The following is a 15,473-nucleotide window of genomic DNA, read 5'->3' on the forward strand; positions in this document are numbered from 1 at the left end:
CTTGTCTTGTACCTCATTCAATGCGCACTGGGTCTGATGTGTCCCCCCCTATTCGCACTCTCGCCGATGGTTCGTTGTATAATATTTTAACCCAATTTATGAATATGGGAGGGAATCCCATTCTGTGCAAAATATGTATCATGTATCCGCACTCTATCGAGTCGAATGCCTTCGCGGCGTCAAGTAGCACCGCAACCGCCTGCATCTCAGGGTTCAGTACATGGAGTAGCGAGAAGATAGTGCGCAGATTCATGGCTGTTGAGCGATCCGGTATGAAACCAGCTTGACCACCAGTGGCATCAGTGGCTGGAGTCTCACCGCCAGAATTTTTGCCAGTATTTTCGCATCTATATTTATAAGGGAGAGAGGTCTGTACGATTCTTCTTGAGCAATGTTATGATCATAGCTTGCCGGAGTGAAGGTGGCAACTTGCCCGTCTCATAAGCCTCCGCATACATACCCAACAAATGGGGTGCAAGCATCTTCGCATAGGCTTTATAGAACTCTGCCGTTAGGCCATCCGGCCCAGGCGCTTTCCCATTGGAGAGTGAACGTATGGCGTCCTCTACCTCCTCCACATCTATTGGGTGGCTTAGGTACGCTCTATGCGCATCCGAGAGCCAAGCACAGGCTATATCTTCCAGATATGCGTCCAATGTTCTACTCTCCGTGCCTCCCCCAGAAGCATAAAGAGTACTATAGAAGGAACGAAATTGCTCTAGAATGTGCCTGTTCGTGTGGTGTTCCTGACCGGTGCTGTCAATTATCCGCTCTATCGGAGGTTGCATAGCTTGTGATGTTAGCCGGGAAGCCAAAGACCTACCAGACCTCCCACCTTCTCCATATCTTCTGGCTACATGTCTTTTGGAAACATATTTAATTTCAGTGTCTGCTAACTCATTATATTTGTCTATGCTCTCATGTATCTCTGCCAGTATCTCCCTGTTTGGCACTCTATCATATTGTGTCTCCAAGTCTCTCAGCTTGCTCTCTATAGTCCGTAGTTGAGATCGTATATCTTTTAGTATCCCTGCTGAGGTAGCAATGCATGTGCCCCTAATTGTGACATTAAAGGCTTCCCACAGTGTCTCTATGCTATCTACAGTTCCCACATTGTCTTCAAAATAGTGTTCTATGGCCACTCTTACAGTCTCCGCATATGAAGGGTCTAGCAGTGCCTCCGCCCTAAATCGCCATGTGAAGGGGGGTCTTTGTGTCTTCGGCAATGTGCATTTTACCATAACAGGGTTGTGATCAGACAAGGTTCTTGGCAATATCTGCATGGCCTCAACCCAGGCGTTTATCTCCTCGCTTACAAGCCAATAATCTAGTCTAGACCAGCCGTTGGTCGCCGGAGTTATGTGTGTACCCAGTAGTGTCTGTGGGTGTCTACGTCTCCACGCATCTACCAGCCTGAATTCTACCATGGCATTCGTGATGCACGCCGCTACTTTGAGCATTCTGGCACCTTGTGGATTGGACCTGTCTACACCCGGGTCCAGCTGTGTGTTCAAATCTCCCCCCCACATGATCGGTGTGTCAGGCCATGTCCTTAGTACGCTGTATAGGCGTTCATAAGCTGAAGAATCATCTACCACCGGCCCGTACATATTTATTATCGTAATCGTACTATGGCCCAGTTTACCCATTACCATCACCCATCTGCCCTCCATGTCCTTGGCCGTATCTAGCAGCTTGAAATTTACCCCTTTTTTATCAGAATTAGAACACCCCTATCGTATGTGGAGTATGAGGATGCAACCCTGTGGCTTGCCCATCTCCTAGCTACGTGTTCCTCAGATTTCCTGGTTAAGTGCGTTTCCTGCAGAAGTGCTATTCCAACTCTGTATCTATCTAGCCACGCTAACACCCTTCTAATCTTCTGTGGAGTGTTGAGACCTCTGACGTTCCATGTCACTGCTCTAATCTGTTCACCCATTTAGGCAGTCCCTGCATCTCTGTTCCAACAACGTGTGTTCCAGGTCTACCTTTACCCATAGCAACTCACAATAGAATGTAGTAGCCCTCAGTGCAATAAAAGAACATAACACCCCCCGCCCTCCACCCACTTCAGCATACCCCAATTGCCAAAGACATTTTCCCTCATGAACTCCCTCTGTGATAACAATTCAAACAGATGAACAATAGGTTGAGGAATACCCATCGGGGCTCGTGACAGCTACCACCACTCCTTTGTAAGGTATGGGAGGGGAGCCATTGAGTCAGTCTCAGTGTCCAATATCCCTTCCTACACCTCCGGGGGTGTCCACTCCATTTGCTGCACATATGTCTGTCTGCTGCGTTCCGGCCTGCTCACAGTGTATCTCAACTCATCCCCCCATCTTACGACCACCCCATTTTCCATCTATATGCACAAACCACCTTACTTGTCATTCATCAACGTCCGATGTCTGGCATGCTGCCGAGTCTTTCTTGTTGCGCAGCAACACCTCCGCATAGTCCATCGCCTGTTTCGGAGTTGTGCATATTTTACCTTTTTCAAAAGTTCCTATTCGCAGTTTGGCGGGGTATAGCATTGCATAAGCAATTTGTTCTTTCTGGAGTAGCTTCTTTACATTCGAGTATTCCTTGCGTGCCGCTTGTACCGCGGGTGTAAAATCCGGGTAGAAGGACAAATTGTTTCCCTGGTGATTGATGGCGCCTTTTTGTCGAGCAATGCGCAATATCGTGTCTCTATCTCTAAAGTTTAGCAGTCGTGCAACAATCGGCCGTGGCTGCGCTCCTGGAGGGGGCCACGCCGCCAAAGATCTGTGTGCCCTTTCCACAGCAATTAGGGGGGAGAGTTCGTCCTTACCACATATGTCCAGCAGTAGCGTTTCCATGTAGTCCTCCATTTTCCCCACATTCGTTGATTCCGGAAGGCCTATTAAGCGAATGTTGTTCCTTCGGGACCTTGCATCACCGTCCTCGCTCCTCGCTTGTATGACCTCCAGCAGTTTCGCGTATTCCCCTGTTTTTTCTGCTATCTGTTGAATCCCATCTTCTGCGTCCGAAATCCGCTGTTCCGCTTCATTCAATCATGCAGAGTGTTTTTCCAATATGGAGGAAAACTGGTCCATGCGTCCCGTCAGCACCTCAATCTTCCCATCTATGGTCTGCAGGCTGTTCTGTATGGCTGCCAGTGTCTTTTCTAGGGCCGTCGTGGGTGCTGTGTCCTGCTCCGTGTCTGACCCAGTCGTGCGTTGTGACCTTCCCCCTTTCTCACTTCGAAGGTCAGCTTTGGCTGGGCCTTATCCGGTTTACCCATGGCGGCCCCTTCAGGGTCTGTGCACGTCACTTTCGGTGTCGCCTGTACTCGGCGGTCTCTGCTTTCGCCTTGCTCGGGCCTGTTATTACACCAATGCTGTATTATCGCTGTGCTGTTTGTACTGTTCTTGGTCTATATTTTTTATATTAGGTGGCCGCCTTCCCACACTGTCCACAGTTCACTATCGGCCCTTACAGCCTTCAGGTCTCAGGCCCCAGCTGCAAGTGGATTGCGCTTATTTCCGCCCTCTCGGGGCAGCACAGCTTCTCAGCTCTCGTGCCCCTTGTTACCTTCTACAGTATGTAATGCCAGCAAAGTGTTCCCGATAGCACGGTCTACATAGAGCAATTGGCCCAGGGGCAGTCCCTCCGTACCTCACTCCAGCCTCGTTCTCTCTGCCTTCAAAAATGGCATGGTATTTTCTCCCTGCAGTGTCTCTAACGGCCGTTCGCGGCCTGCTTTCACCTCTACAGCCGATGTCTTCTCCCAGAGCGTCTCGCAGTCACAGCATCTCAATCAATCAACCCTATGTGGCCCTGTGTAGTGTGTCTGCACGTTATTCTTAGTGGCGTCGTAAGCTATGGCGTGTCCTAGCTCCACTGCGGTATCGGTCTCGTACACCTTCACGAAGCAACCCGTGCCCGGGGATATCTGGCCCCCCGCTCAGCACTGGGCCTCAGCGCGCATCTACGGCCCGCAGTAGTTCCCCGCTATTGATCTTACCAGCTCGCGTCTTCAAACAAGCCCACGGCCTTTCCTCCCTGCCGAAGCTGGTGCCTGGCGTACCTCCCACTCCGGCGTCTGTGCTTCGTCGTGGCCAGCAGTGTTGCCCCCTCGTCTCGCCCTCAGGCAGCTCCCTGGGTGGCGCTCAGTCCCGTCTTTATCAAGCGCTGTGCGGGAAACCCGACGGGCTGTCTGCAGGTTCCCTTCGCTGTCTGGAGTCTCGTCGCCGCTCCGCTCAACCCGGCTTCTTCAGTGATTAGCGGGCCACCTCCATTTTGTGCTCGTATGGTCTTCAGCTCTTCCGACCCGTTACTACACTGCAGCTCTCTCCGTCCTGATCAGAATTTCACGGCAGGGGTCCCGTCATCTCACGTATGCATTCCGGTGGTCCCCACTCGGTGCTCCTCGGGATATCAGGCAGGATTTTAGCAAATTTAGTTCAATGGCTGGCGGAGCGGCACTACAGTGCGGCCATTTTCGCTGAGCTCCAAGCCACGCCCCCTTGGGAAGAACATTTTTACTTCCGCCAGTTCCGGGCTGCGGTCTGTGAACACCACACGCCTCTTGGGCCATTACGCCCATTCTGTGTGGGACACGGTTGCACAGGTGCTGCCTCAGTGTCGGGAGGAGGCCCGGACGGTGCTCTCTCAAGCTATTGCTGAGGGGAGAGACGCAGCCAAGTTCACTATTCGTTGTGGCCTTGACACCGCCGACTCGCTGGACAGAGCAATTTCCACGACCGTGGCGCTATGCCGCCACGCCTGGCTGAGGACGACTGGCTTTTCCGAGGATGTCCAGAACACTCTGATGGGCATGCCCTTTGATGGCACTTGCCTTTTTGGTGACAAGGCAGATAGTGCGTTGGAGCATTTTAAGGACTCACAGGCTGCGGCCAAGTCCTTAGTACTTAAGGGCACGCGCAGTCCTTCCGCTTCTGTTTTTCTCTCCTTTCGTGGCCAAGGAAGAGGCACCCAAACACGTTCATTTCAGAGCCACAGGCCTGTGCAGCAACAGTCTCAGCGCAGCCACTGACGTGGGACCCACTGATGTGGGTCACGGGGCCAGCGGGCAGGTCAGTCCACCACCTCCCCTGCTGCCACTGCCTCCAAACCTTCCTAGGCCGGATTTCAGGCTCCCCAAACACCAGTGGATGGCAGGATTTGCCATCACCTCCCCCACTGGCACACCATTACTTTGGACAAGTGAGTTTTGCAGATAGTCCGACAGGGCTACCCGCTCCCCTTCGAGACTACCCCTCCAGCCATGCCAACTCAGTTCCACCACATGTCTGGGGATCACTATGCACTTCTCCAGCAGGCAGCTGTGACCCTCTTGACCAAGGGGGCAATTGAGCGCATTCCGATGCCAGAAGTAGGTCGTGGTTGTTACTCCCACTACTTCCTGGTTCCACAGAAGGACAAGGGCCTGCTTCCTATCTTAGACCTTCGGAAAGTCAATCCGCTTCCTCTGGAAGGAGAAGTTCAAGATGCTTACACTTGCTCAGGTCTTGTCTGCCCTAGACTCGCAAGACTGGATGGTAGCGTTTGACTTGCAGGACGCTTATTTTCATATCCCCGTCCTACCGGCCCACCGGAGTTACCTGCAGTTCAGGGTAGGCCACAAGCACTTTCAGTTCACCCTGCTCCCTATTGGCCTTACCAGCGCCCCTCGGGTGTTCATGAAAGTTATGGCGGTGGATGCAGCTCATCAGCGCAGATCAGGGATTTCAGTCTTCCCCTATCTCGACTACTAGTTGTTGAAGGCGGGCTCGCCCCAGGCAGTTGTCTCCCACCTCCAAACTACGGCCGACCTCCTGCATTTGCTGGGGTTCTCTATCAACGTGTCGAAGTCGCACCTAATTCTCTTCATCGGAGCAGTTCTGGACACGGTGCAGTTTTGGGTTTATCCTCCAGAACAGCGAGTCCGGGACATTCGGGCTATGATTCTGATCTTTCGGCCCTTGTCCTGGGTTTTGGCAGGATGACCTTGAAGCTGCTGGGCCTCATGGCCTCCTGCATCCTGCTGACCAATCATGCCAGATGGCATATGTGGGCTCTGCAGTGGGACCTGTCCAAGTATGTCCAGATCTCAGAGGGCACTGCGCAACAGTTGCAGTGGTGACTCATGAACCAGCGTTGGGTCAGGGCAAGGACAGATCACTCTTCCTTCCCCAACCGGAGCACACAGTGATAACAGATGCATCCCTCTTGGAATGGGGCGGCCACATGGGAGAGGCGGAGATCAGAGGCCTCTGGACTCTGGCAGAGTCCAGGCTCCATATCCACCTTCTGGAGCTCCGAGCGATCCTATGTGCACTGAAAGCATTCCTTCCCTCTGTCAAAGGGAGAGTGGTGCAGGTGTTCACAGACAAAACAACCGCCATGTGGTATTGCAACAAGCAAATTGGGGTGGGGTGGGGTCGTGGACCCTATGTCAGGAGGCTCAGCATCTCTGGACATGGCTGGAATGTCAAGGCATTTCCTTGATGGTTCAACACTAGGCAGGCTCTTTGAACGCCAGGGTAGACGTACTCAGCCGCAGGTGTATGATGGATCACGAATGGCGTCTTCACTAGGAGGTGGCGCAAGTTCTCTTTCAACAGTGGGGAGAGCCTTGGTTAGATCTATTCACCACTGAAGAGAACCTGCAATGTCATCACTTCTGCACGTAGGAATTTCCAAGGCTGGCACTCGATCGGCGGCACTTTTCATCACGAGTGGAGCTGCAGTCTATTGTACCCCTTTCAGCCTATACCACTTCTACCCAGAGTGCTGAAGAACATCAGGCGCAACCGGGCCCAAGTCATTCTTGTGGCCCCGGACTGGGCTTGAAGAGTTCGATATCCCGTGATACTCAGTATGAGCGTGGATCCCCCGATCAGACTGATTTTTCGGGAGGATCTTCTGTCGCAGCAGCAGGGGACGGTTCTCCACCCAAACCTGTCCAGCCTCCCCCTACATGCCTGGAAATTGAGCGGCAACAGTTGATTCAATTTGACTTGCCTCCTGAAGTCTGTGATATCATTCTGGCAGTTAGGCGTCCCTCCACTAAATCAGTATACGCCTGCAGGTGAAACACATTTGTGGCATGGTGCACAGCATAGGCTGTGGATCCCCTTTCTGCCCCTCTTTCAGAAGTAATTTAGTTCTTTGTTTCTCTGGCCTGGCAGGGTTCTGCTCTGGGAACTATTAAGGGCTACCTTTCTGCAATGTTGGCCTTTCTCAGGCTCCCTATTCAGCCCTCTCTTTTCAAGTCCCCTGTTGTAAATAGATTTTTCAAATGCATTACTCACCTTTTCCCTCCTATTCGTTTGTGATCACGCAGTGGGACTTGAATCTGGTTCTTACTTATTTGATGTGCACTCCTTTTGAGCTGCTTCACAACTGTCCTCTTCGTTTATTGACTTTGAAGTCTGCTTTCCTGGTTGCCATCACCGCTGCTAGGTGTGTGAGTGAGCTCCAGGCTCTTTCCTGTAAGCCTTCTTTTCGGTTGGTTCAACCAGACAAGGTTGTGCCTCACACTCGTCCTTCCTTCTTGCCAAAGGATGTCACGGCCTTCCACATTGGGCAAACAATCACCTTGCCCACTTTCTTTCCGCCTCCGCACCCTTCAAGAGAGGAAGAGAGGTTCCACTGTCTGGACCCAAATCGTGCACTCTCATTTTACCTGAATTGCACACAACAGTTCTGGGTGGATGACCAGCTCTTTGTTGGCTACGTGGGTGCCAAGAAAGGCCAGGCTGTACACAAGAGAACTGTCTCCCACTGGGTCGTCTTGTGTATCTGAAAGAGACACGTTAGTGATAGGTTCCTCACCTTAGAATATCCCCAGGCGTCAGACTGGATCAGGAAAGTTTTTCGTCAGTAGTACCCCTGCTCATCCGTCGCTGGCATCGTAAGCACAGAGATGACATCACGGAGACTGCAGAGGCGCCGCCCATGTGCCCTGACTCCAGTTCTTTCTTTTTCCGCGCCAGCAAGAGCAGATCCGGTTAGAGCATGTACCCTAAGTCACTTTTTGACTAACTTTTTTGAGACTTTTTGTCTCTACTTCATTTGAGACTTTGACTCCTGGTGCCACTTAGGGATGCCTGGGTTTAAATCCTGCGGTGCCTGCTGTCGTATGATGTCTGTGGCTGACCCCAATGGCGTCTGTCTCTACTGTCTGGAGCGCGACCATGACTACTGGTCATGTTCTGACTGTCTGGCCATGGCTCCGAAGGCTTTGTGGGAGCGGTCCTGAAAGCTTCTGGAGAACCGGCAGACGTCTCCGTGCTGTTCTAGGTCCAGGGGTCGCTCAACAGACCAACCGCAGAGCCATCATTATCGCCACTCGGGGTCCAAGTCTTCTCGGAATCGGGTAAGAGACGTCACAAGAAAAAGTCAAAGAAGCGCGTACGCTCTCCGACCTCCCCATCAGTCTCCCGACGTGGATGAGGGGTTCAGGGGTCCTTCCCCAACAGCTCCTTTGGAGCCTTCGAGTACCGCACCCTACCCGGGTCCATCAGGGACTCCGGCCCAGGTACAAGAGTTTCCTGCTGGCATGGATTGCCTCTTCAGGCCTAGGCCCCCCACCAGCGTGCCTTAGGGCCCTGCGGTCCCTATTGAGGGCCCTTGCTTGCCACCATCTCCGGCACGGCAAGGTCCTCCGCCGCCGGCTCCGGCCCCAGGACCCCCTGCAGCTCCGTTCCCGGCACCGCAGTGGTTTCCGTTCGTCCCACCTCCACCCTTGCCCGAGTTTCCAGGCAATTTTGCTCCGGCTGGGACCCTAATTGGCACATGGAGCCAGATCGGCGCATCCCCAGCACCGTTCCTGATGCTGTTGGAGCATTTGTTTTCCCCTGTGCCTCCCCCGCTGCTGCAGCTTGTGCCTTGGCTTGGAGGGGGGGATGACTGGGAGGGGTCAGAGGACCCTCTTGCATTACAGTGAGAGTCCGAACATGAGTGGGCGGAGGACTCGGATGCAGGTGGCCTTGACCTCTCCTCTGAGCCTGGGTTTGTGTCTCCTCCCGCTGTCATGGAGAAAGGCATCACATACACTGTGGTGTTCCGTAGGGCAGCTGAGGCTCTTGACCTTGATCTGCATACGGTTACCCTCAAGACGAACCTCCTTACTGAAGTGCTTCTGCCGGCGGCAAGTTCTATGGAACCTCTGCCCCAGTCCCCAGAGGAGGTTCAGGCTGTACTTTCCCAAGCTGTTGCGGAGGAGAAGGATGCCGCGAAGTTCACCATTCGATGTGGGTTGGACACCGCGGACTCTTTGGGTAGAGCCATCGCCACGACGGTGGCCTTGCATCGCCACGCCTGGCTGCGGTCCACTGGATTTTCGGGGGCTGTCCAGAGTTCCCTCATGGACATGCCTTTTGATGGTACTCGCCTGTTTGGCAATACGGCAGACAGTGCGCTGGAGTGTTTGAAGTACTCGGGCTACAGCCAAGTCCTTGGGCTTCTCCACCATATCTACCTTTCGTTCCTTTTGTGGCCACGGAAGGAGCGCCCTTACATGTTCATTCAGCGAGAGGCCTGTGCAGAACCAACATCAGGGCAGCCGCGGGTGTGGTGGCTGCCGTGGCGGGACAGGGGACCAGCTTTCGGGTCAGTCCACCTCTGCTCTCGTAGCGTCCACCTCAAAGCCTTCCTAGTCCAAGCTTTGGGGTGCACCCACGCTGGTGGGTGGCAGGATTCAACATCACCTCCCCCACTGGTGCTCTGTCACTTTGGACAGGTGGGTGCTGCAAATTGTCCGAAGGAGCTACTCCCTCCCCTTCAAGTCTGCCCCCCAAGTCATGCCACCTCAGTTCAACCGCATATCAGTGAATCACTTGGCGCTTCTCCAACAGGAAGTCACGGACCCCTTGGCCAAGGGTGCCATAAAGCTCGTTCCTGGGCCAGAAGTAGGACATGGTTGTTATTGCCACTACTTTCTGGTCCCCAAGAAGGAGAAAGGGGGCCTGCGCCCCATCTTGGACCTCAGAAACGTCAATCGCTTCCTCCAGAAGGAGAAGTTCAAGATGTTGACTCTGGCTCAGGTCTTGGTTGCCCTCAACCCCGGAGACTGGATGGTAGCGTTGGACTTGCAGGATGCATATTTTCACATCCCCATCCTGCTGGCCCACCGGCGTTACCTGTGGTTCACGGCAGGCCATGAGCATTTTCAGTTTGCCGTGCTCTCCTTTGACCTTACCAGCGCCCCTCGGAGGTTCACGAAAGTGATGGTGGTGGATGCAGCCCCAGATCAACCTTCTGGAGCTCCGGGCGATCCTACTTGCACTGAAAGCATTCCTTCCCTCTGTCAAAGGGAGAGTAGTTCAGGTGTTCACAGATACTACCACCGCCTTGTGGTATTGCAGCAAGCAAGGCAGGGTGGGGTTGTGGAGCCTATGTCGGGAGGCTCTAAGTCTCTGGACAAGGCTGGAAAGACAAGGCATTTCTTTGACTGTTCAACACTTGGCAGGTTTTTTGAACGCCAGGGCAGACGAACTCAGCCGCAGGTGCATGATGGATCACGAATGGCGTCTTCACTCGGAGGTGGAGCAAGGTCTCTTTCAACAGTGGGGAGAACCTTGGTTAGATCTATTCTTCACCGAAAGAGAACATGCACTGTCATCACTTTTGCGCGTAGGAATTTACAAGGTGGCACTCGCTCAGTGACACTTTTCGTCATGAGTGGAGGTGTGGTCTATTGTACGTCTTTCAGCCTATACTACTTCTACACAGGGTGCTGAAGAAGATCAGGCACGACCGGGCCCAAGTCATTCTTGTGGCCCCAAACTGGGCTAGAAGATACTGGTATCCCAAGCTACTCAGCATGTCGATCAATCCCCCGATCCGACTGCCTCTTCAGCAGGATCTTCTGTTGCAGCAGCGGGGGACGGTTCTCCACCCGAATCTGTCTGGCCTCCACCTTTATGCTTGGAGATGGAGCAGCAACAGTTGACAGCTTTCGATCTTCCTTCCGAAGTCTGTGATGTCATTCTGGCAGCCAGGTGTCCCTCCACTAAGACGGCATACGCATGCAAGTGAAACAAGTTTGTGGCATGTGCACAGCAAAAGCTGTGGATCCCCTTTCTACCCCTCTTTCTGAAGTCATTTTGTTCCTTCTCTCTTTGGCCCAGCAGGGCTCTGCTCTGGGCACTATCAAAGGTTATCTTTCGGCCATCTCCGCCTTTCTACGGCTTCCAGATCAGGCTTCTCTTTTTAAGTCCACGGTTGTTAATCGTTTCCTCAAAGTCATTACGCACACGTTTCCTCTATGCCTTTCATAATGCCTCAATGGGACTTAAATCTTGTCTTGACTTATCTGAAGTGCGCTCACTTTGAGCCCCTTCATAACTGTCACTTATGTCTTCTCACTCTAAAGACGGCTTTCCTGGTAGCTATCACCTCTGCCAGAAGAGTGAGTGAGCTCCAGGCTCTTTCTTCTAAACCTCCTTTCCTTTCTGTTCATCCGGACAAGGTGGTTTTAAGGTCCCGTCCTTCTTTCTTGCCAAAGGTTGTCGCGCCCTTCCACATCGGGGAGACCATCACTTTGCCCACCTTCTTTCCGCCTCTGCATCCTTCAAAAGAGGAAGAGAGGCTCCATTAATTTTAGGCCACAGCCGTAGCGTTGTAGAATCCCTTTGTGGATTAACAGTGACTATGCACTGGGAGTTTCTCTTGGTAGAAGATTAGAAAAGCGGGGCAGCCCTCCGGGCATAGAGTCAGAAAAAGCTGCGTCAGTCAGCTTGATCTGGTACAATGACCATGTCAGAGGGGCCATGAGCCCCTCTGGCCTACCTACATACCCCATTGGATTGACAGCCTGTCCTCACATTGAGTGCCCGGACGGGTCGTCATGTGAGTAAACCCTTTTCCTCTATTCTTCACGCGTGGCACATAATTTTCACAAGGCTGCACAATCATAAATTCAGATGTCCCTTCATCAATAGTCCTGAAGAGACCCCACATTGTTTTGAGGGTCGAAACGCCATCGACAAACAGAAGAAGCAAACCATTTTCCCAGCACATAATATTGTATATAGCTGCAGTTCACATGGAATTATTTTGATAATGGTCAACTTGTGCAAACTGTGGAAACATTGTATATAATATTCACATTGTCACTTAGGTTTAGGTTCCCTTTGTCATTTGGGACACTATGCACAAATGTTGTTTTGATGTATAATGTTTACTCCTAACTTTATTATTTAAAAAATCCATAAAATATACTACACTGGAATCAGTGTGTTAGTGGTTCCTCCGAGCTCTGCCATTATCGAACCCTCTATATTACGATTGTGCTTATGTATCATAATCTCATAGTATATCATTCCACAGGAACCACTGTTTTTCCTATATAACACCCTACCAGGGCAACAGTAGCTACTACTGCCTTGGGACGCGGCATTCCCTTGCAGGACATTTGTCAGGCAGCTACGTGGGCCTCGCTGCACGCGTTTACCAAGCATTACTGCCTTGACAGTCAAGTCCGGAGAGAGACGGCTTATTTGGCCATTCTGCTCTCTGTGACTTTCTGGTCCAATCTCGTTTGCAGACGCACCACAGGGGTTGGTACTGCTGGAGTATATATTCTAAGGTAAGGAATCTATCACTAACGTATCTCTTTCAGATGCATAAGTTACTACTTGTGTAACGATATATCTGTAAGAGACATTATATAGTAATAAATTCCTTACCGCCCCACCCATCCTCCCCGTTCTGTGAACTGATTTCTAGGGTTAAGGTCATCACTTTCAGGACCCTAGTTTCATGGCACCAGTGGTCTACTTTGCTCACTTACGATGTTGTCAAAGAGTTAAACATGTTCTATTGTGTGATGCTGGATATGGTGGTTTTGCAATCGGTGAGGTTCTGAAATATGAGAGTTTAAATGTTTAGATGGTCATTACCTTTCTTGCGATGCTGAAGTATATTCGTTTTTGGGCTATCCGAGGGGTTATGGTATCTTGTAGAAAGTGTTTTGGTATCTTCATTGGTGCGCTTGTCATTCACTACAGATGGCACCATTTGGGAATGGCTGCCGGCTCGCCTGGTGTCCTGAGGAGGACCGTCCCGTTTCTATGATGGCATCTGCGCCTGTCTCCCGGGAGAAGCACTGGATGCCGCGCCTCTACCTGCCCTGGGCCCGCCTCTCGGATCGGCTGCTGGGTGTTGCTCTGACGGGAGGTGTTTGGGTGTGGCGGGGTTGGGTGGAACTGCACTAGGGGCTGTAGAGTGAGACATGGAGTGCTCAGTCGGGGGGCGCTTCTGTAGCCCCGGGGGCTCTGACGGGGGTGTCCTGTGCCTCTGCTGGGGGTGCTTTGTTGCTGTGACATGCCGAAGCACTGGGCCCGTGGCTGGGGTGCTTCACCCTGATGCCCCTGAGGTGGGAGGGGGGCTTCGAGGTCTGGGGTCCTGCCTGCTTTGGATCTGGGCCACCGCTGGGGGCTGCAGCAGCACCCGGACGGGGCTGCTGATCTTGGCCTTGGTTGGTGGTGCTCTTGCCCCGGGTCTTTGCTGGGAGATGTCCAGGCCATGCCACCATGCCGGGGGTGGTCCAGCTTGGCTCCTGATGGGGCATTGCCTGCTCTGGCTCCGAGTTTCCAGCTCTGTCGTGGAGGGTTTTCCTACCCTATCTTCTTGTAGGTGAGTTGCCGTGCCCTGCCTCCTTGCTTGAGGGGGATTATTTTTACCATTTCTGCTTGCTGACGATGGCTCCTTTTTGGGGGAAGAGGGGTGTCGGCGGTGGCAGCTGTTCTGCCTCTGCTTCTAGCACATGGAGTGTCTTTCTCCAGCTCCTCCGATTGGCATTCTCTCAGCCTGGCTTTTGGAAGCTTTGTCCTTCCCTTGTTCCCTGCTGGAGGTGCGATCCAGTCCAGAAGGTTGTCCTGTATTTATTGGTGCCGGCGTTTTGATGATTTGCCACATGCCACAGGGTGTGGATGCTCCGGCTCTGAGTCGCTGCTTAGGGGTGCCTAGGAGTTGGGCCGCTGATTGGTGATGCACTGGCCTGGGGTCTCCCCTTGAGGTTCCTTTGGGCCATTGCTTTGAGATGGTCAGCTGTGGGCCCCTCTGTGGGCTAGCGCCACACCTTCCACTCGAGGATCGCGGGCTCTAGCTGTCTACAGGGAATGTGCAGGTTCTGGGTTCTGTCTTGGTGGGTGATTGGGCTTTGAAGGGAAGAGGCTTCAGGAATGGTGTGGTGTACGCTGCTGACGGTGTGTGTGTTCGCCGGATTGGTCTCCCTTCTTGGAGGTGCACTATCACATTTTGGTTGTTGTCTCTGGGCGTGCTTGGAGGAGGGGGGAGACTGGCCTGGGCTCCCTCTGGCATCAGCTTTGGGCGCTTCTAGCAGATAGTTCTCTGTGTTGGAGGTTCAGTCCCTGTGTGTCCTCTGCAAGTTGTCCTGGTTCCGTGTGGCTCTCTGTGTGTATGTGTGGCTCTCTGTATGTGTGTGTGTGTGTCTCTGTGTGTGTGGCTCTGTGTGTGTGTGGCTCTCTGTGTGTGTGTGGGGGGGGTCTGTGTGTGTGTGTGTGTGTGTCTCTCTGTGTCTCTGTGTGTGTGGGTGTGTGTGTGTGGGTGGGTGTGTGTGGGGGGGTCTCTGTGTGTGTGTGTGTGTGTGTCTCTGTGTGTGTGGGGGTCTGTGTGTGTGTGTGTGGGTCTGTGTGTGTGTGTCTCTGTGTGTGTGGGGGTCTGTGTGTGTGTGTGGGGGTCTGTGTGTGTGTGTGTGGTTCTGTATGTGTGTGTGTCTCTGTCTGTTTGTGTGGGTCTCTGTGTGTTTGGGGGTCTGTTGGGCTGTGTGTATGTGTGTAGGACTGTGTGTGTGTGGGGGGGGCTGTGTGTATGTGTGTGTCTGTGTGCGTGTGTGTGTCTGGTTGTGTGTGTCTGTGTGTGTGTGTGGGGGGTCTGTGTGTGTGTGGCTCTGTGTGTGTGTGGCTCTCTGTGTGTGTGTGTGTGTGTGTGTGTGAGGCTCTGTGTGTGTGTGTGTGTGTGTGGCTTTCTGTGTGTGGCTCTCTGTGTGGCTCTGTGTGTGTGTGGCTGTGTGTGGCTCTGTGTGGCTCTGTGTGTGGCTCTGTGTGTGTGTGTGTGTGGCTCTGTGTGTGTGGCTCTGTGTGTGTGTGTGTGTGTGTGTGGCTCTGTGTGTGGCTCTGTGTGTGTGTGTGGCTCTGTGTGTCTGTGGGGGGCTCTATGTGTGTGGGGCTCCATGTGTGGGGGGCTCTGTGTGTGTGGGGGGTGCTCTTTGTGTGTGGGGGGGCTCTGTGTGTTGGGCTGTGTGTGTGTGTGTGTGTGTTGGGCTCTCTGTGTGTGTGTTGGGCTCTGTGTGTGTTGCTCTGTGTGTGTGTGTGTGTTGGGCTCTGTGTGTGTGTGTGTGTGTGTGGCTCTGTGTGGCTCTGTGTGTGTGTGTGTGGCTCTGTGTGTGTGTGGCTCTGTGTGTGTGGGGGGAGCTCTGTGTGTGTGGGGGGGGGGCTCTGTGTGTGTGTGTGGGCTGGCCTCTGTGTGTGTGG

This window comes from Lissotriton vulgaris, chromosome 1_1 (assembly GCF_964263255.1).
Source record: "Lissotriton vulgaris chromosome 1_1, aLisVul1.2, whole genome shotgun sequence".
Classification (NCBI taxonomy): domain Eukaryota; kingdom Metazoa; phylum Chordata; class Amphibia; order Caudata; family Salamandridae; genus Lissotriton; species Lissotriton vulgaris.